The sequence below is a fragment of the Cynara cardunculus genome, assembly GCF_001531365.2.
Source record: "Cynara cardunculus var. scolymus isolate 2C chromosome LG 3, CcrdV1, whole genome shotgun sequence".
In the NCBI taxonomy this organism is placed as follows: Eukaryota; Viridiplantae; Streptophyta; class Magnoliopsida; order Asterales; family Asteraceae; genus Cynara; species Cynara cardunculus.
Genome location: NC_037530.1, coordinates 11522247 through 11542386, shown reverse-complemented (window position 1 = coordinate 11542386; position 20140 = coordinate 11522247). Strand labels below are relative to the sequence as shown.

At 38.5% G+C, this 20140-nt stretch overlaps 2 protein-coding genes across 6 annotated transcripts in view; both read left to right on the top strand.

Annotated features, from left to right (window-relative positions):
* The first annotated feature begins 19054 nt into the window (after nucleotides 1-19054).
* The window catches only part of LOC112509841 (UDP-N-acetylglucosamine transferase subunit ALG14), a 13354-nt gene continuing 12268 nt past the window's right edge, over nucleotides 19055-20140 (top strand). The window contains exons 1-2 of one of the 5 annotated variants that reach the window (XM_025115029.1): nucleotides 19055-19223; nucleotides 19334-19481. The gene's annotated coding sequence lies outside the window, so the exon portion shown is untranslated. Of the gene's footprint in view, nucleotides 19482-20140 lie in introns of all 5 variants that reach the window. The other 4 variants (XM_025115030.1, XM_025115026.1, XM_025115028.1 and 1 more) reach the window with 4 other exon arrangements.
* The window catches only part of LOC112509840 (cyclin-L1-1), a 23203-nt gene continuing 22207 nt past the window's right edge, over nucleotides 19145-20140 (top strand). Inside the window, exon 1 of the mRNA XM_025115025.1 lies at nucleotides 19145-19227. The gene's annotated coding sequence lies outside the window, so the exon portion shown is untranslated. The remainder of the gene's footprint in view (nucleotides 19228-20140) is intronic.

Genomic DNA, 20140 nt, shown 5'->3' with positions numbered 1-20140 from the left:
CATTAAATGAATATTTACTCATTTTCCCCTTTCCGTCTTTTGCCTTTTGGTCCTGAACTAGGATATGTTGTCTAATATCCTTTGTCACTCTTCTTGGGCAATTCTTAAAATGGTCCTTCAAATGTGTAGTTCCGTCATTGGCTCTACCCGTCAGTTGTTTATTGCAATAATTACATCTTGCATATCGTCTAACACCATCAACATACACTTGTTCAAAATGATTCCAAACAACCGACTTTAATCTTTTTTGTGGTTGTTTATTGCCCGTGTTAGTCCCTACAGGCATACTTACGGGTTCGTAAGTATCATCACCGGTTGTTACTTGTTCCTTGTTTCCTTCCATCTCAGTCTCATCACCATGTATGTTCTCGTTTTCCGAAGGTTCCATCTAAAATTAAAAAGTTTATATGTGATGATAAACTTACAAAATCTCCTTTTGCTATTGGATGATATAAGTGTACAAACATTGTAAACATAATCTGTAAAGTAAACATAATCACTRTTTGTTAATCAAATACAAACATTGTACTCCTTCATCGACTAAAATCCTTGCAATAAAGAAAGTCAAAACCTTGGGAATATTTTAAACCACAGATTATGATATAAGTGTACAAACATTGTAAACATAATCTATAAAGTAAACATAACCCTAACTTATTAATAAAGAAAGTCAAAACCATAGATTATGATAATTAAAATAAAGAAAGTCAAAACCCTAACTTATTTAAATAAATTAATCAACCACAATAATATACTAATTAGGGTCCACATTAGTTCACAAATCAAGAAAAAGTAGGCAAATAGATGAGTCATGAGGTATAAATAAAGGTAAACCAATAATTTAACAAGAAGGTGATCTAAGAGAACTAACACTTACAATAACACACCAGGGAGAGTTCGAGCGAGAGGGAGAGGCCGAGAGGGAGAGCCGAGAGGGAGAGGCCGTGGGAGTTGGGACTGTCGCCGTTGTCACCGTCGGACTGTGAGACTGTCACCACTCACCGTCGCCGACGGCCTGTCGAAAAGGAGAGAGGAGAGCAGCAGGCAGCAGCGTCGTGGTGGAGAGGAGAGCAGCAGGCAGCAGCGTCGTGGTGGAGAGGAGAGCAGCAGGCAGCAGCGTCGTGGTGGAGAGGAGAGCAGCAGGCAGCGTGACTGTCGTGCGTGGAGCTGTGGACAACTGGACATGGAGGTCTTGGAGGGAAAATGAAAGTGTGGTGTGGATTGGGCTGAGGAAGGAAGGAAGGGAAAATAAAAGCCGTGGACAGGGATGCTATAAGTGTATCATAACATATTTTACAATAAAAGCCCAAAGTCAAAAGCCCAAAGTCAAAACCCAAATTCCTATAAAACACATATATATAAATAACGGGTACGGGGCGGGGCGGGGAGTGCTATACCCGTCCCCGTCCCCATCCCCGGATTGCGCCAAGCGAGGATCCCCGTCCCCGTCCCCGGGACCCGATTTTTCGGGGATTCCCCGTCCCCGATCGGGGCGGGTGGACCGGGTTACCCGACGGGTCGGGGTCCATTACCATCCCTAGTTTTCAACGCCAAGCCATCAAGTGTTTTCATAAAATAAAGCCGATTTAATTATTTATTAAAAAGGAACCTTCCAAAAACCACTTAATGACATCATCAAAAGTCATCCCAAAACAATGATGACAGCCGCCAATTACCAAAATAAAGATATTTTGAGTGGGTTTAAAACTCTTTCCAAGAACTCTACAACCTTGAGCCACACGCCTCCAACACCGATTGCATGCACCAAGAATGGTAGCAATGATGGGGAGGGGTCTCAGCTCAATATTTTCAAGAGTTTAAACTCTAACACAAAATCATCATCTTCGAACTAACTCCAGAAGACCAATAATTTCCGATTCCAACGAGTTTACAAGATGAGAAATCCGATTTAAAGATACATGCAAGGCCTATCACCCGAAAATATGATTAGACCTCACATACAAAGATTTTCTCCTTCTTCTTAGAGATTAAAGAACATGGGTCACAGATTATCATCTCAACGAAGACATATGCAGGTCTTTGATGAATAATCTCTCCTCTTTAAATCCCATAAATTTTACTTAAAGAATGGAGAAGGGAGAAGGATAAAAACTTTCGGACTATTAAGAAAATAGAATAGCTCTAAAGCATACCTTCTCTAAACAGAAGCTTTCGAACAAGTTCTTAAGAACAGCAAAACCTTGGAGTTTTTCAATAAAATTGGAACCGGCTGGAAGGTGATAGCGTTAGAGAGAAAACAGAAAGCTGGAAATTTGGAGAATGAAGATTTTCCAAAAGAAGAAGGGTATTTATATGGGGCTTTTTGAGAAGAAATGGGCTGGCCTCTAAAGGCCCAAGCCCAAGATATTTTTTTTTAAATAATAAAACCCCACTAATTTAACCAAGCAAATTAAATTGACAAAAGATTTTAAAAACTCCACCTTTTTAAATTAATTGGCAACTAAATATAAAAAGAATGGAACTTAAATATCGACTTTATTTAAATGAAACATTTCAAGACTATTTGGCATTGCATAAACTAACTTGGTTAGCTACCCACCGAAACATGATCTAACAAACTAATCTTGGGAGTTAAGCAAGATGACCTCTAATCATCGAAGCTAAATCCTAGAAAGACTTAGTTTTCAATAAAGATCATGAAATAAGGTACTAACCTGAAATCTCAAAATGCAGGATTGTCACATTATTAAACTTTATTTTGAGTTATAGTCTATCTATAATTCAATCCATATGAATAAGGTGTTAGGGTAAATCAATTCCAACTGATTGAATCTTTTAAATTTAACTTTTTAAAAATTATATAGAAAATAAACCTTCTCTTTTCTGTAATACACCTATAGATCTAGGGTTCTTAAGCTAGCACCCGGTGGGAGATCTAGGCGTGTTTGTAAGTGGGTCACAGATAGAGGAAACTGTTTTGGTTTCTAAGGGGCCGTTTACTAAACACTTACTTGGTAAGTAGTTATTTGATAAATTTCCTTATCGGATGAACATGAGAAGGGCCAAGAATCTTATCGGGTAAGAGCGATGAGAATGATAGAGAGTCTTACCCGGTAAGTGATGATGACGACTCATACCCAGGTAAGCACTTACCCAGTAAATTGTTGCATTCGGTATGTTTTGATGTACTAAAATCTTGCGCATCAAAATAAATCATAATGTTGACTCCTATCGGTAAGTGCTTACCGGGTAAGCAATTGGGTAAACGGCCCCCTGGGTAAACGGCCCCCAAGTGTTGCATCAAATCCTCGATTTGTCACCCAACCAGATTGTTTAGCACCAAGTTTTACCTCCCAGCTTCCGTAACAAATCAGTAATTCTTTATTTTTAATAAACATAAAGAATTAAAAGTGAAAATATGTCGTGTTTATATTTAAACCCTTTTCTACAAACACTTTTTATGTTAGTAATTATCATTTCAAGACCGACAATATATGAGCTTACAGACTTGCATTGAGCTCAACCCTTTTAAGTTAGCCATGCGGTACATAATACATACTTCATAGCTAACGAGTACAATTGGGTATATTGGACTACATGTAATCTAAAAATCAATCAATTTAACTCATCCCAAGATCACATACCCAAAAAGCTAAGTGGTGTTGTAGTACATTAGAATTTGCATAAAATTAACAAGGTTAGTTAATAAGGAGAAGGCATGGATTACATATCTTTTTTTTATTTTATACTATAAATGATGAAAAAACAAAAAAATAATTTGAATGAAATCAGACCTTTGATTGACAGAGTTACTTTGACCAACTGTGCCCTTATGGGTTTGCGAAGTCAAAAGACATTTTAATTACATAATTCAGTTACTTTTGCAATAACCCTAACCGAACTTTAAATAAATTAATAGGTTTTGGGTATCGATTAAGATTCAGGTTAAGTTATTCCTCCTTTTTTTTAGGTTCAATCAAGTAGCTTTGTAAGGATTGTGTGCACCCCTTCCGCTATTTGAAAACTGAAGCTGCAAGATTGAAAATGAAAAAGGAAAAGTTTGAAAAATAGTGCAAATAAAAAAACTACCTATTTAGTTTTTATAGGACGTATTATATTTAAATTAAAAAAGACAACTGGAGTTAGATCTTTTGTTAATGATTACAATACTATATATGACCTAATTAATCATAAGTTTCATTAGACATCATAAGATATGATCCATGTGGATAAACATCCTATGACAGTTAAGTCATTAAAGCTGATGCAAGATTCCCAGTACCGTTGTTGATTCACTTCACTTGTTGCAACTAAAAACCAAATAAGACACAATGTTTAAAACTGAAACATAACTATCGATAGGCCATTCATTCTTAAAACAATAACCACAAGAGATAATTAGGAGTAATATAGATGGATAAACCGATCGATGTTTGACCATTATGTTGCAGCTGCAACTATGAACCACCATGTTTGCATTGTTGTTGAAGAAGTTAACCACCACGCTTCATCGATCAAAGCCAATCAAATTCGAACTCAATGATAGCCCACCCCGACAGTAAGAGCTTTACCTCAAAGAGGCCATTGATGCACAGTCCAAACTAGAGATGTACAAAAGGTTCAAAGCCCAAGCCTCATTGAACCAAGTTCTTTTACTCAGAAGCCCAAAAAATCTCATAAAAAGCTCAAGTACGAAAAAGCCCAACTGGACCTACTTTCACACCTAAATCGTATACCAGAAAACCTAACTTTTTTTGCTTACTGAAAATAGACTTAAAATGTCGAGACCTTATGTTGATCATCTCTCTCAATGATTTGATGATGATCCCTTTTATCTATTGAAGTGTATTGTCTCTGTATTCAGTTTCAGCGATCATCACTGACTCTGTTTAGTGATCGTTGAACACGTATTGTAATTCGTTCAGAGACCAGCATCCTTCCAGAAAACAAAAATCATACCACAAATCCTTCAGTGATGTCGAAGACAGAAGCTGAAGATTAGAGACCAGAAAGTTCGTGATCTGAAGCGGTTTTCAGTGATAACAAGCTCATCTACACAAGTGTGAAATCTGCACAAGATTCAAGGAACACTGATGAGACCTTTAGCGTCATCTGAGTGTTCAACGATCAAATGAATCTTGTCGAGCAAGATAGTTTTTGTCTTGTCCTTTTGCACACAAAGGACAAACCCATACCTTTCAAAGTAAAGCATTGTATGGAGTCACTCCATTGTCTCCAAACGTGCTTACCTACTTTATGAAAGAAGATTGTTCATATACGGTCAAAAGGACTATATACTGCAACAAAGGACAAGCTTTCCTATAAAAGCTTGTCACGTGCTTTGTATCTTCTGATTTTCTTTTAATGCAATGGGTATAAATAGCTTAGTAGTTCTATTCTCAATTATCATATTCCTCATCTAAATCTTACCCAAGAAGATACATCTATCTCTACTCTTTGTCTAAGAGAAAGACCCACTTTAACAAATGAAGGCCACATTAATTCTTATCCTATTTCTTGTAGCAAGTCTTTTCTTATTGTTATCTATAAATTTGTGTGTATCTTTGATTGTTTAGATTTTTTTTATCCTATCTCTTCCGCATTGATCTTCTTTATCAATATATTTTTTAAAAGTGAAAGCTAGTGTGTTTGTATTCACCCCTCCCCCTTCTACAAACTGTTACCTATAAACTCTTGTAGATCCGGGTGGGACCAACAAGTGGTATCAAAGTTGTGTTTGTTTTTGTGTTGTATTGTTGTTTTATTGGTGTTTTACTATCTCTTCTTCTCTAGATAATTTATTTACCTTTCAAAATGGCTTTGCAAAACACTAGCACAAACTTTCACGACAATGGCTCCCTTGCCAAAACTTCCCGGTTTATCAAAGACAACTTCAATCTTTGGAAAAACCAGTGTCTCTCTTCTTGGAAGGTGTAGATTCTGAGATTCCATACTACAACCTTATGTTTCATCCGCTATCTCTCCAGCAGTTCCTCTACTGCAAACGACTGTCGCGATTCCTGAATGGCATATTCAAAAGCTCCCTCATCAATTGAGTGATGAAAACAAGAAAAAAAATGGCTTTAGATACTCGTGCGAGATCTATAATAGCCTTGGATCTTCTTGACGAGGTCTATTACTCAAGGATGAAGCTTAAAACCTCGAAAACCATGTGCGACACTCTCTGTGTTCAATATGAAGGTAATTATGAAGTACAAGAATCGAGGAAGATTAATTCAGTACAACAATATGAAAGTTTTTTTTGTGAAAAATCTGAATCTTTGTCTGAAGTGCATCAACGCTTTAATTGTCTTTTTATTGATTTGAGGACAGTTAGAAGAGAATATTCCAACTCAGGGACACTGACAAAATTCCCAGAAGCATGGGATAATTATAACATGTGTCTCAAGATATCTAAGGACATGTTATCCCTTTCTCTCAGTTCTCTTTATGGGATTTTGCTTAATCATAAGCAATCCCGCCAGCTGAAGAAGAATATTCTAAAAGACTCCAGGGAAATGAAAAGCTCTATGTTAGCTTTGATCTTTGATAGCCCTTCAGCTGACCCTTCTATTTCTTCTACTCCCTCCTATTTTGTTTCTATCACTGAGTTAGTTCGTTCTAACTCTGAGGACTTGACAAACACTGATCTTTCAAAGTTTGATGAGCCACTGGCTCTTCTAACTAACTCTTTCAGGAGGTTCACCAGAAAAAGCAACTACTACATATCTCCTTCACTAACCATAGCTGAAAAGCCAAAGTCAAACACCATTGGCAAGGCTTCAGCGAGCTGGTTTAACTGTCAACGCAAAGGTCACTATGCGAGTGAATGCAGGTCAAAGAAAGCTGTGACACCATCTTCCAACCTTCCATCCTCCTTCAAGCCTCAAAAGGACAAGTACCTGAAACTGAAGGAAAAGTACAAGAAGATGAAGGATCTTCAGCATAAAGGCAAAGGTCTTGTCGCTGAAGAGTATGACTGGGCTGATTCTTTTGATGAATCATCCTCTGACGAGGAAGACACGTCCTACCTCTGTCTCATAGCCAAGGATGTCAAAGATGAACCATCTAAGACGTCATCCTTCAGTGATCCCTCGTCATCAACCTCTGCTCAGGTATGTAACATGAATGAACTTTTTTCTTCTTCTGATAGCCTATCTGCTCTAGATACGCTGATGGTTGACCTTTATAATGCCATGAATGGCAAATCCAAAGCTGAAAAGCTTAATCTTGATCTTCAAGAACAATTAGATAGATGTCATTCAAAGATCAAAAAGCTGACCAAGATTGAGAAAAATCTTAAGGATCAGGTCATTGTAAACTAGACCATTAGTATCGAATGTGAACAGGCTATCATTGAGCATGAGAAAGCAATTGTTGAACTCAAGGCTAAGAAGGCTACCATTGAAGGGTGGTTCAAAGCCTCTATCAAGGCCACTAAGATCATCAATAATTAGATCCTTGCCAAGATAAAGAGTGGATTAGGATTCTTCTATGATCAGGAAGAACGTGTCACTGAAAAGTCCATGCTGAAGTTTGATACTTTTGTCCCTTCCAATCCTGACACCTCTTTCTCTTAGTACTCTTTTACTGAGACTCCTCTTGTAGGAACTCCTTCGAGTTCAGGATGCAAAGACGAAGGTAAATCCATTGTCAATGTTCTTCTTCCTAAGAAGGCCAACAAGTCAAATAGACCCAGATCTATTCCTTCAGCTTGTAAACATTCTTTCTCAGAGACCAAGGTCTCTGAACCCTCTCAAAGATCTAAGCCAAAGATGAAAGTGAATGCTTCACCCAAGGTATCTAACCCCTCGGTTGTTCCTCCTCGAACAAATGAGAAAGGTATCCTTGGAGCTTGTCCCTCTTCTCTATCTCTGAACCTTCTAGCCCTACAGTTGCTTTTAGCTTCAGGAAATGTTGTTACTGTGGTGAAACTTATCATATCACCAATAAGTGTCCTTCAGCTACCAAATCTGGTCCATCAGCTAAGGTAAAGAAAGTAGTTGAAACTGAAAACTCAGCCAAAGTGAAATCAACCACCAAAGTTGTGAAAACGACTAAGATCAAGAAATCCACTGAAGCTTCTTCTTCAGGATCAATGAATACTCTTGAAGCATTAATGAATGTGGCTTCTAACTCCGCTGGACCTATTGAGAAATGGGTACCAAAGCAATCTTAATATGTTTACTTTTACAGAAAGTCAAAGGCATCTGTTATCTTGATCGTGGATGTTCAAGGAATATATGACCAGAGACAAATCCCTACTCACTGATTACAAAGAGGAAAGAGGCTCTTCCGAGACCTTTGGAGGAAACAGGAAAGGATATACCAAGGGTTTTGGTATATTAACCAACGATGCAACCACCTTCAGACGTGTTGCATATGTTGAAGGACTGAAGCACAATTCTCTTAGCATCAGTCAGTTGTGATAAATATTTCACAATGAAATTTCTTAAGAATTTATATTACGTCTATGACAAAGATGACAACCTTGCTGTTACAGGTTCTCGTCTAGAGAACGTGTATGTCATCAACATGGATTCTCCCTTCACCGAGAATAGCTATTTTTTCTCTAAAGCCTCTTTAGATATCAACTGGTTATGGCACAAACGATTTTCTCATCTCAACTTCAATACGCTGAACGAGTTGTCTTAAAAGGATCTTGTCACTGGCCTTCCTCAGCACTCTTTTGCAAAAGAATCTCTTTGTTCAGCATGCGAAAAGGGAAAGCAGACAGCCAGACAAAGGCTAGCTTTAAATTGAAGCAAGTTTCTTCAGTCACCTTTCTGCTTCAGCTACTACACATGGATTTACTAGGTCCTGTCAACGTGCAATCTATAGCTGGAAAGAAATATATGCTCATTATCGTTGACGAGTTTTCCAGGTACACTTGGGTCTTCTTTCTCATGATCTAAGAGTGATGCGCATGAAGAAATCATCTCGTTCGTCAAACGCATAGAAGTATTGAACAACATCAAAGTACGGTCTATCACGAGTGATCATGGAACTGAATTCAAAAACAGTACCATTGATGACTTCTTTAAGAACAAAGAATCTCACAAAACTTCTCAGTTGTGAGAACTCCACGACAGAAAGGGGTCGCTAAAAAGAGAAATCGAACGATCATCGAAGCCGCTCGATCAATGCTCAGCGAATCTCGTCTCCCTACTCAATTCTGGGCTGAAGCTGTCAGCACTGCTTGTTTTACTCAAAATCGATCGCTGATCGTCAAGAGATTCAAGAAGACAGCTTACGAACTCTTCCATAGTAGAAAGCCTTCTCTCAGCTTTCTACATATCTTTGGTTATACATGCTATATCCTTAATAATAGAGACCAACTTGGAAAGTTTGATCCCAAAGCTAATGAAGGATCTTTCTTGGATACTTCAGTGTCCAAAGCTTTCAGAGCATTCAACAAAAGAAGACAAATGATAAAGGAATCTATTCATGTCATATTTGATGAGCCTCAATCAGCTAACTCTAAACCCATCTCTGAATATGATGAAGAGTTAGACAACTAGATGATATCTCACTATGGATAACCTAAAGATTCCTTCAACAATCAACCAAACGCTGACCTCCCTGAAGCTGACGGATGTGACTAATAACGGAGCTGAATCCTCTTCAGAAGTTGTTGTCGTTCCCATTAGTCACTTGCCCCCTTCTACTTCAAATATTGACCCTTCAGTCGCTGAATCTCCTTCAGTCACTGAATCTTTATCAATAAATAAATCTCTCTCTAAGGCTCTTTTGGCAATTCAATCTGTTGTTGAAGAGTCTCTTGCTGAAGCCTCATCTTCTATGTCTGAGCCCCCAGTCTCAGAAGGTTATCTTCAACCGGCTCAACGATAGATAAAAGACCATCCTATCCATCAAATTATTGGTGATTCAAGTGCAGGTATTCAAACTCGTTGTGGTTTAGGTAATATTTATCTCTTTGTCAACTTTCTTTCTATATTTGAACCAAAGAACATCAATTAGGCTACCACTGAACCAACTTGGGTCACTTCTATGCAAGAAGAACTCATTGAGTTTGATAGGAACAAAGTCTGGCACCTTATCCCGCTTCCATTTGAAAAAACTGTGATAGGCACCAAATGGGTTTATCGTAATAAGTTGGATAAATAAGGAATTGTAACTCGTAACAAGGCTCATCTTGTTGCTCAAGGATACAGGCAAGAAGAAGGAATCGATTATGATCAAACCTTTGCACCAGTGACTAGACTCAAAGCTATTTGACTCTTCCTAGCCTATACTACCCATAGGGACTTTAAAGTATACCAAATGGATGTAAAGAGCGCTATTCTGAATGAAAAAATTCAGGAGGAAGTTTATGTTGAACAACCTCCAGGGTTTCTTGACTCAAAATATCCTAATCATGTCTATCAATTGAATAAAGCTCTTTATGGGTTAAAACAGGCCCCTCGTGCCTGGTATGACACCCTTTCTTCATTTCTCATCTCTGAGAAATTTGTCCGTGGAAAGATTGACCATACCTTATGTCTTTGGAAAGTCAAGGGTCATATCATTCTAGTCCAAATTTATGTCGATGATATCATATTTGGCTCCACTAATCCCTCTTTGTGTTTTCGGTTCGCTAAATGCATGAAGAAATAATATCAAATGAGCATGATGGGAGAACTAACTTACTTTCTAGGTCTTTAGATCAAACAATCTGATAAAGGTATCTTTATCAATCATAGTAAGTACGTCAGAGACATGTTGAAGAAATTCGACTTAACCAACAGTTCATGTGTGAAGACTCCAATTGCTCCTCTCTCGCTGAACAAGGATCCAACTAGAAAGCCTGTAAACTTTACTGCTTATAGAGGAATGATCGGCTCCCTGTTGTATCTCACAGCTGGACGACCTGATATTATGTACTCTACTTGTCTTTGTGCAAGATATCAGTCTGAACCTAAGGAATTCCTATCTGATTGTTGTAAAACACATATTCAAATATCTTAAAGGAACTCCTAATCTGGGTCTTTGCTATCCGAAAGACTCAGGTTTTAACCTAATTGGTTATGCGAATAGTGATTTTGCAGATTGCAAGATTGATAGGAAAAGCACCACTAGAGGCTGTCAGCTTCTAGGTGGAGAGTTGGTGAGCTGGACAAGTAAGAAGCAAAGTTCAGTGTCCACATCAACTACTATGGTTGAATATGTTGCCGCCGGAAGTTGTTGTGCCCAAATCCTTTGGATGAAAAACCAGCTCATCGATTATGATCTTCAGCTTTCAAAGATCCCTATCTATTGCGATAGCACTAGTGCCATTGCAATTGCAAACAACCATGTTCTTCACTCCAAGAACAAACATATTAAGATCAAATATCATTTTATCATAGATCATGTTATAAATGGTAATATTGACCTTCACTTCGTACCCACTGAGTATCAACTCACCGACCTTTTTGCAAAACCTCTTGATGAGTCAAGATTTAACATCTTAATCAGTGAACTTGGAATGCTGAACACTGAGGATTAATTCCTTCAGCTATAAGCAATACTCAGTGCTACATAAGTGAAATGATTCAGTGTTCTTATTCTATCATTGAACTCTCGAGTAAATGTATATTTCCCTCTAAGGTATGTATACTTATCTTCTTTTCTAAAATCTTAAAACCATCATTGAATCTTTTCTTATTCAGTTATCAAAATGTTCTAAAAGATATGTTTCAGTGTTTCCTTCTATCACTCAACTCTTGAATAAGTATATATCTCTAAGGTATATTAACATGTTTTTTCTTAAAATAAAACTATCGTTGAATGTTTCTTATTATGTGATTAAAATGTTTTAAAGGTGAAATGATTCAGTGTCTCTCTATCACTGAAACCTTCAGTAAATGTTTCTTACTCTTAAGATATATTTTTATTTTCTTAACTTAAAACTATCACTGAACTTTCTTATTCAGTGATCATTTGTTTTAAAAGAATCTTAAAACTATCACTGAACTCTTTTCTTATTCAGTGATCTTTTAAAAGAGAAATGATAGTGAACGGTCGTATTTTTATGACGTCATTAAAAGTTTTTGAAAAATGGACTCTCTTTACGTTCGCGTCCTTCTGACACATGCGGTCCATTACTCTTCCATCCAATCACAGGATAATGACGTGCAAAGTTTTTTAGAATTGCACATCTTTTCGAAGCATCATTTTCCTCTCTCTTCTTCTCTCTCATCTCACCTATAAATATAAGAGTTACCTTCTCATATTTTTTTTTACGCTTAGACAACTTTCTAAAGAACTGTCTCTCAAGAATTTGTGCAAACAAGAACTGCAAAAGAACTCCTCAAGTACCAGTTTTCTTTTATTTTTCTTCAACAAAACAAGTTTGTGATCTTCTTTTTGATTGTTATTCCTCAAGAAACTGTTTGTTATTTAAAAATGTCTTTGTTTCTTTTAAATAGAAACAATGGTCTATAAATCATTCTTTTTCTTGATTTTAACCAAGTTTCAAAACCCTAAATCTGCTTGAAAAACCTCATTCTTCTTTTGAAATTTTCAAATGAAAATTTTTCTTTCAAAACTTTGTCCTAAAGTGCTTTTCTAACATTAATATGTGCACATTTCTTGTTTTATGTTTATATTCTTTTTACAGAAATGGTTGCACAAAGTGTGAACTTCACTTTGGAGGAAATCTTTTTCAAACCCAACAACCATGTCGTTCTACTCGACATTCCTGCAAACAAGCCACAGTTTGCAGATGCTGCCAAGTTTCTAAGGAACTATGTACTAGGATTTGCTCTTACCTTCAAACCATTAATGGTGAAGGACCTGCTCCAGCAATTCTGGTACACCACTGAGGCAAAGGAGGTAACTGACAAAGTCGAGAACACTGCTGAAAAATATTCTTCACTTACAACAACATGACTGTCCGTTTTGGCGTTCCTACTGTCAGGACTGCTCTTCATCTTCCCAAGACTATCCCCTTCACCAGAGAACTTGATACTGAGCATATCGTCAAGACCCTGGACGATATCGGTTACAACTGGCCGCTGAAGAAGGACTCAAGCACTGAGCTGAACAAATCATTGATGAAGATCGAGAAGAACTGCATGTCTGCCGTTTGGTAATACCTTCTCTAGCACTTTATTTAGTGCATAGGTGGCAAGATTGGAGGACAACATCAAGCCTCACAAGTGGCGCTGAACATCGGCACCTCATTGATCAGGAACATCATTGTGAACTACGCATAGCTGTTCTTCGATGACCTGGTGCTAAAATTGAACAAGCATCAGCGTGAGAAGGTAGTTCCCTACACAAGGTTTCTCAGTGGGATACTCTCCAAGATCTTCGCATCAAACTACCCCACTGAAGGTAACCTCCTCATATGTCGGCTTGGAACAAGGAGCCTTGATCACAAGACCAAGCCATCAGACACTGGCCTATTCGTCCCCATGCTCAGAATAGCCAATGATCTTCCCTCTTCTTCTACTTATTCTTTTTATATTGTGGTTAAGACTATGGCACGCCCCTCTCAGTCTATCTCGACCACTACCTCCTTATCGTCTAAAAAAGAGGACACAATCTGAAGCCCATCTTAGTCCTTCAAAGAAGTCTAAGAAAGACAAAAAAGGGAACCCAAGCAATCTAGTTGTGACCTCTCAAAAGGTCTCAACTATTGAAAAAATCCTTACCTTAAAGGCACCTCTTGCAACCCTCCCTATCTCTTCAGTTATCTCTTCAGATACTATCGTACATGTGGCTCCTCTCCCAACCACTTTAGTGACCCAAATCACTGAAAGTGTGAATACCAGCATCGCCACTGATGATCCTCACAAACTTTCTTAGCCATTCTCTCATCTCCTCCCTCATTGATCTTAGTTATACGTGTTGATGATCCCATGATGGTTGTCCCCACCATCGGTGAAGCCATCACCACAGGACCTGAGGTTGCTCCTCTCAAGGCACCTTAGACATTTGCAGCCGATCCTCAAGATTGCACATGTGAAATGACAAGCGTTAATACTTCAGATGACGCTGAGGACACCTCAGGTAAACACCAAGTCTCCCTTTCTTTCTTTACTAATCTTGAACCATCTTATGCTCAATGTTCTTTTGGCTTTGCAGGTCCTTCATAGAATTCACCCATAGCCATAGAGACTGAAGTTGAAGTTTATAACATAGCTGAGGATGTGAAGTTGTTGTTGCCCGTTATTTATCACTATGTTCGACAAAATGGAGGAAGTGCACACGAAAATGCCCGTTAAGGAATACCTGACTAACGGCCTCTCTGTTATCAAAGCTGAGGTCCCTGATGTCAAGGAGTTGTTGAACACCGTACAGACTGAAGCTAAAGCCAATACTAAAGTTGTAGCTGCTCTCGCCAACAAAGTTGATGAAGTCTAGGATCAACTTATAAGGCATGGTGAGATCCTCTAACAAATCTTCCAACTCCTCCAGCAACCGACGCCAGTCCTTAAGCCTGCTTTTAGCAACGTTGACCATTAACAGTCGGATCGGGTTGCTGCCTTCAATATTCTGCAAGTTGAAGTTCTCTCTTCCTTAGAGCACAAGCTAGAAGACCTCACCTCTCATCTTGATGACCTATTCTCTCATCTTATTGATAATGACAGAAATGGGGAGAAAAATGTTGTGGAGGAGACTGCTGAAGAAGCTGTTGAAAATGCTACTTTGATCCCCTTAGCAAATGCAAAAGATCTGAACGTTGCTACTGAGGATGCCAGGGAATCTCTCCCTAATGCCATCGACGATGATGAAGATGATTCCATGGTCGTTCCTGCAGATCATGAAGACCATCCCTCCACTTCTGCATTGCCAAATGTTGGTGATGAGGATGATGAAGACGATGAACCTCAACTCCCTGATACCGACAATGATCTTGGTGGTGACAACGATGATGATGAATTCTGGGTCCAAGTCATCCTAAGATGACCAGCACTGAAAGGAATCTCTATCTGGGAACCAGCTTCCTAATAAGAAAAAAAAACGTCAGGAATAGGGAACCAGCACTACAAGGATAAAGGCAAAGAAGTGGCTGAAGACAATCTCGCCATCGTTCTAAGGGCAATCAGTCCCTCTGAGATTACAGAATCTTACAGGTTTGTATCTTCTACCTTAGATACTGAAAGCTTGTATCTTCTATTCTTCCAATTCTCTCTGCATCAACAACCCCTCCTGGTCTCTCAGCACATCTCTCATCTTGTGACAGCTTAGATGAAGATGAAGACCAGAGGATGATTCAGCTAATAAATCAGTTCAACTAAACCAGAGTAAAAATCCTTATTCGTACCTCTAGTTGTGGTGAGTTTGATTTCCTCACTGAAGCTGAACGAGAAGAGTCCCTGAAAGCTAAAGAAGAGCTGAAGCTACATCAAAAACAACTAAAGGGCAGTCTAGAGTTAGCTAAGACTCTAGCTGCCTAAGCTCTATCTAAAGGGAATCTCAAGAAGAAAGATCCTCTCAAAGCTCAGGCCTAGTTATTAACTGAAGTTAAATGAAAACATCAACAGGTGCTGAAGTTGAAAGATCAAGATCTGAACTGGTGTAGAGAAAGGATCGATACAAGGATAAGTCCCCACAAGATCTTAAACGTCACCATCAGTGGACGAATGAAGGATAGTGGCCTCCTAGTCTTAATGGTCATTTTCTCAGAGAATCTAGATGATGTGATTGAGTATCCTTCCTACCTTAACAAGTACGACTTCTACGAGTGGCTAGAGATTTGACAAACTATCCAGAAATCAAAATCCAAGCACAAGCCTTATGTTGAAGAAGTCATGAAAGAGTTATTCAACAAGGTGTTGAGGATCATAGAGGTTCCTCATCTGCCAAAGAAGCCGCCCTCTCGAAGAAAATCCCTTTTAGAACCTGATGATGGTCCATCTCACAAGAACGAGCACAAGACAAAATTCTCAGTGGATGAACTTCTCAAGGATCGAAAGAAGCCGAATATCTCAATCTTGAACTTGTCGCTACCTAAGAAGGGTCCTTAGATACCCAACACAGTGCATGTGAAACATGAGTATGGACTTATGTTCATAGACTATGATGTCATTACAGGTTTCAACGAGTATCCAAGTTCCATCTCTGCTCGATAGATCACTTAGAATATCTAAGGACTTGGCTAAATGAAGATCTATTTAGAGAGATGATGGAGCGCAAGATCAGAAAGAAAATGCTCAGACACAAGAAGCTTGGAGAAGATGTCCCTGAGTACATTAACTTCAGCAACTTATATTATACGTCCTTTCAATCTTGTAATCTTCTTTTCTTTTCTTTCAGTGTATAACCTTTATGTATTAGGTCTACCAAACCTAATTGTAATAACTTATAGTATTTTCCCTTGAAAAATATTCAATAAAACTATCAGTTCACTGACAAAGATCCCTGAAAAGAGTAAATGGGACAAGTACGTATGAGTTTTGTTTATGTCTTACATTCACTGACACCTTTCTAGTCAGTGAATATGCTTTCAATTTCAGTTATTAATATTGTGTAAAGTTTATTCTTTCCTTGTAATCCTTTAACATTAAAGTAAAATTTCATAATAAACTGTATTACTGAAAAACCCAAAACAGTTAAAAGGGACAAGTATTTTACTAGTACCTTTTCCTTACTAATGTAACTTAAGCAATTTTCTTTATGTTGCTTTGTCATCAACAAATAGGGGGAGATTGTTGATCCTCTCTCTCAGTGATTTGATAATGATCCCTTTTATCTATCAAAGTGTATTATCTTTGTATTTAGTTTCAACGATCATCACTGAGTCTGTTTAGTGATCGTTGAACATGTATTGTAATTCGTTCAGAAATCAGTATCCTTCAAGAAGACAAAACTCACACCACAGATCCTTCAGGGATGTCGAAGACAAAAACTGAATATTAGAGACCGGCAAGATCGTGATCTAAACCGGTTTTCAATGATAACAAGCTCGTCTACACAAGTGTGAAATCTGCACAAGATTCAGCGAACACTGATGAGACATTCATCGTCATTCCAATGTTTAATGATCAAATGAATCTTGTCAAGCAAGATAGTTTTTGTCTTGTCCTTCTACACACAAGGGACAAACTCATACCTGTCAAAGTAAAGCATTGTATGGAGTCACTTCTTTGTCTTAAAAACATGCTTATCTACTTTATGAAAGAAGACTGTTCATATATGGCCAAAAGGACTGTATACTGCAACAAATGATAAACTTTCCTCTAAAAGCTTGTCCCATGCTTTGTACATTATGATTTGTATTTAATGCAATGGGTATAAATAACTAAGTAGTTCTCTTCTTAGTTATCATCTTCCTCATCTAAATCTTACTTAAGAAGATACCTCTCTCTCTCTCTCTCTACTATATGTCTAGAAGAAAGACCCACTTTAACAAGTGAATAGCACATTATTTCGTATCTTATTTCTTGTAGCAAGTCTTTTCTTATTGATATCTGTAATTTTGTATGTATTTTTGATTGCTTAGATAGGTTTTGTGTCCTATCTCTTCCGCAAACAATCTGTAAGAATTTGTATTGATCTTATTTATCAATATATATTTTTAAAAGTGAAAGTTGTTGTGTTTGTATTCATCCCCCTTCTTCAAACTGTTACCTATAAACTCTTGTAGATCTGACTAGGACTAACACCTCATATCTAGTCTAAGGGGCTGTTTGGCGGTTGCTGAATGGTTTGGTGCAGAATGGTTAAGTGGTCAGAATGGTTAAGAGGACCAGAATGGTTAAGTGTTGAATGAAATAATGTTGTTTGGTAACTGTTCTCTGAACGACAACAAATTACCATTATAACCCTTGTATGATTTAAGTACAAGATTGATTAAATCCAAAATCTCCAAACAAAGAAGGGGCATAACAGAAGCACTGGAAAGAGCAATCAACAAGGGCGATTCCAAAATTGATTAAATCCAAAATTGTTCCAGGGAAGCACGATTCCAAAATCTCCAAACAAACTTGTAATAAATGGGGCGATACGGGCGAAGAACCAGTCCTCGGCGACAAACTTGAAGGATTTGAGGGTTGGTATCATAGATTTTGACCTTATCAATGAGGGTGGCTTGAAGGAGTTGGGACACTTTTTGGGTGGAGGGAGGTTGTTGCCGAGTGTGCCGTAGTTTATTCCAACGACAGAGACGGTGGGAAATGGGAGGAGGAGGAGGATCGGAAGGAAAGAGACGGTGGAGGCGACAACCGGCGAAGCTGTGGAAGGCCGTAGATGGAGACGGTGGAGGTGACAACCGGCAAAGCTGTGGAAGGCCGGAGATGGAGACGGTGAAGGTGACCGGAGATGGAGAGGTGGGTGGAGGTGACAACCGGCGAAGCTGTGGAAGGCTGGAGATGGAGACGGTGAACTCTTGGGCGAAGCTGTGAAGGCCAAGCTGGAAGAGATGAGTGGGAAGGATTGTGAAGGCGACGTGGAAGGAAGGGTAAAGATGGAAGAAATGGTATCTGAATGGTTGAGTGAAGCCCTAGACACAAAATGGTTAAGAGGGTCATGTAACCATTAAGAGGGTTATTTTTTTTTACCAAACAGCCTTTACCTCTTACCGATTAAGAGGTTGGCTCTTAATGTCATCATTAAGAGCCAAACAAACAACCCCTAAATGTTAGAAACTACCACTAACGGTAAGGAAAATGATAGCCAAATATGGTTATAAAGTAAAATTCAAAGAAGTCAACATATCTCTATCATGCAAGGCCCAAAAGTTGAATCGATGATGAACTGCCACCTAAGGCCACCATTCTTGGATACCTCACTATCATATAAAGTCAAACAAATACCTAAATGCCACAACAATAACATATTGTTGTTAAAATTTATTGTAGGGTTAGCTCAACTGATAATAAGATGCTATTTACTTAACGCTTATCCAATAAGTTTATCAGGTCACTACATTACTGGATAAATATAGACAAAGGATTGACAAGAATCATGACAAAGACCAAAAGTTTATCCAGTAAGGGAGGTTGACGACTAGTCAATGATGGCCATGAATTTCTAGTGGTAGTATTTTAATTATCCGAAATATGAGGTGTCTTTTGAAATAAAGTACAAATCCAGGGATGTAAGTGTAACCCGGTTAAACAGTCGGGGGTTTGTAAAATTTGAAAGAGCGTGGGTTTAGATTGATCGGCCAATTGAGTGACACCGGAGAAAGCCGTCTATGGCGGCAACCACAGTTCCTTACCCGTTGACGTTCAACGATTAACAATCTCCAAGCGTTTCATTGCGTTTACCGTTCCCAAATCCAAGAAGATTTTAGGGTTTCAAATTGCAGGAGGGAGAAGAAGAGGCGGGTCGGTAAGTCACTGTGATTCTAGTTTAGTATTGTTTCGGAAGTAGATGATTGAAGCGTAGCTGTTACTGCTCGGATTAGCCTAATTTTTGTAGCCCGTCCTCACTCCAGAAGTCCTCAGACCAACGAATCAGAAGTTCTGAACCATAATAGCTTCACGCGAAATCAAATCAGGCGGATCAAAATCCAGATCGGACTCGTCGCTGCTCAGGTTACCGCTGCCGGCTGCTCGCCACCAGTCTCCTCGCCTTTTGCAGAGGTTTGTCTTGATTGTTTGTCTTGTGCTATTTTTCGGTCGAATCCTTTCTTACACAAAACAGGTTGCTTTGGTACTTGTACATTGTATTTGATTTAAGGTTGTTAATGCTTTGTCTTAATATGTTGTATTTGGGTTTGTTTAAAAGTTGTTTAAATACCCCTATTGACCGATTTCTTCTTTGGATAAGTTGGACCAGTGGATTTCTTGGTCCAGAGATGATTCTTGGTTTTCAACCAGCTTGTTGATTTGTCATTGGATGTCTGCAATGTTTTTCATGTATGGCTTATTGCTCATCGGAGCATCAATCGATTACACTTCCTGTTTTTAATAATTGTCAAGACAGTGTCATTTTGGGTGTTTAAATGATTAGAAAGGGTGATGGTATAATGTTGTCACAAGCATTAACAACTGAACATCATCATAATTCTGGGGTTCATTTGCAGTGTGCTGATTAAGAGTGTGTGTGTGATGGCATTCACTGCGAAGACAGGAAGGAAAGGAAAGAGGAGACAATTTGGGACAATTTTCTGTGTATTCCACTCAATGCAAATGACTTCAATTTAAACATGCTGGGAAAGTGGGTTCATCACCCATGTTCCTTATTTCATGCAACTAACTCCTAACATGCACTAACTTCCCTAACATGATGCAGACTACTT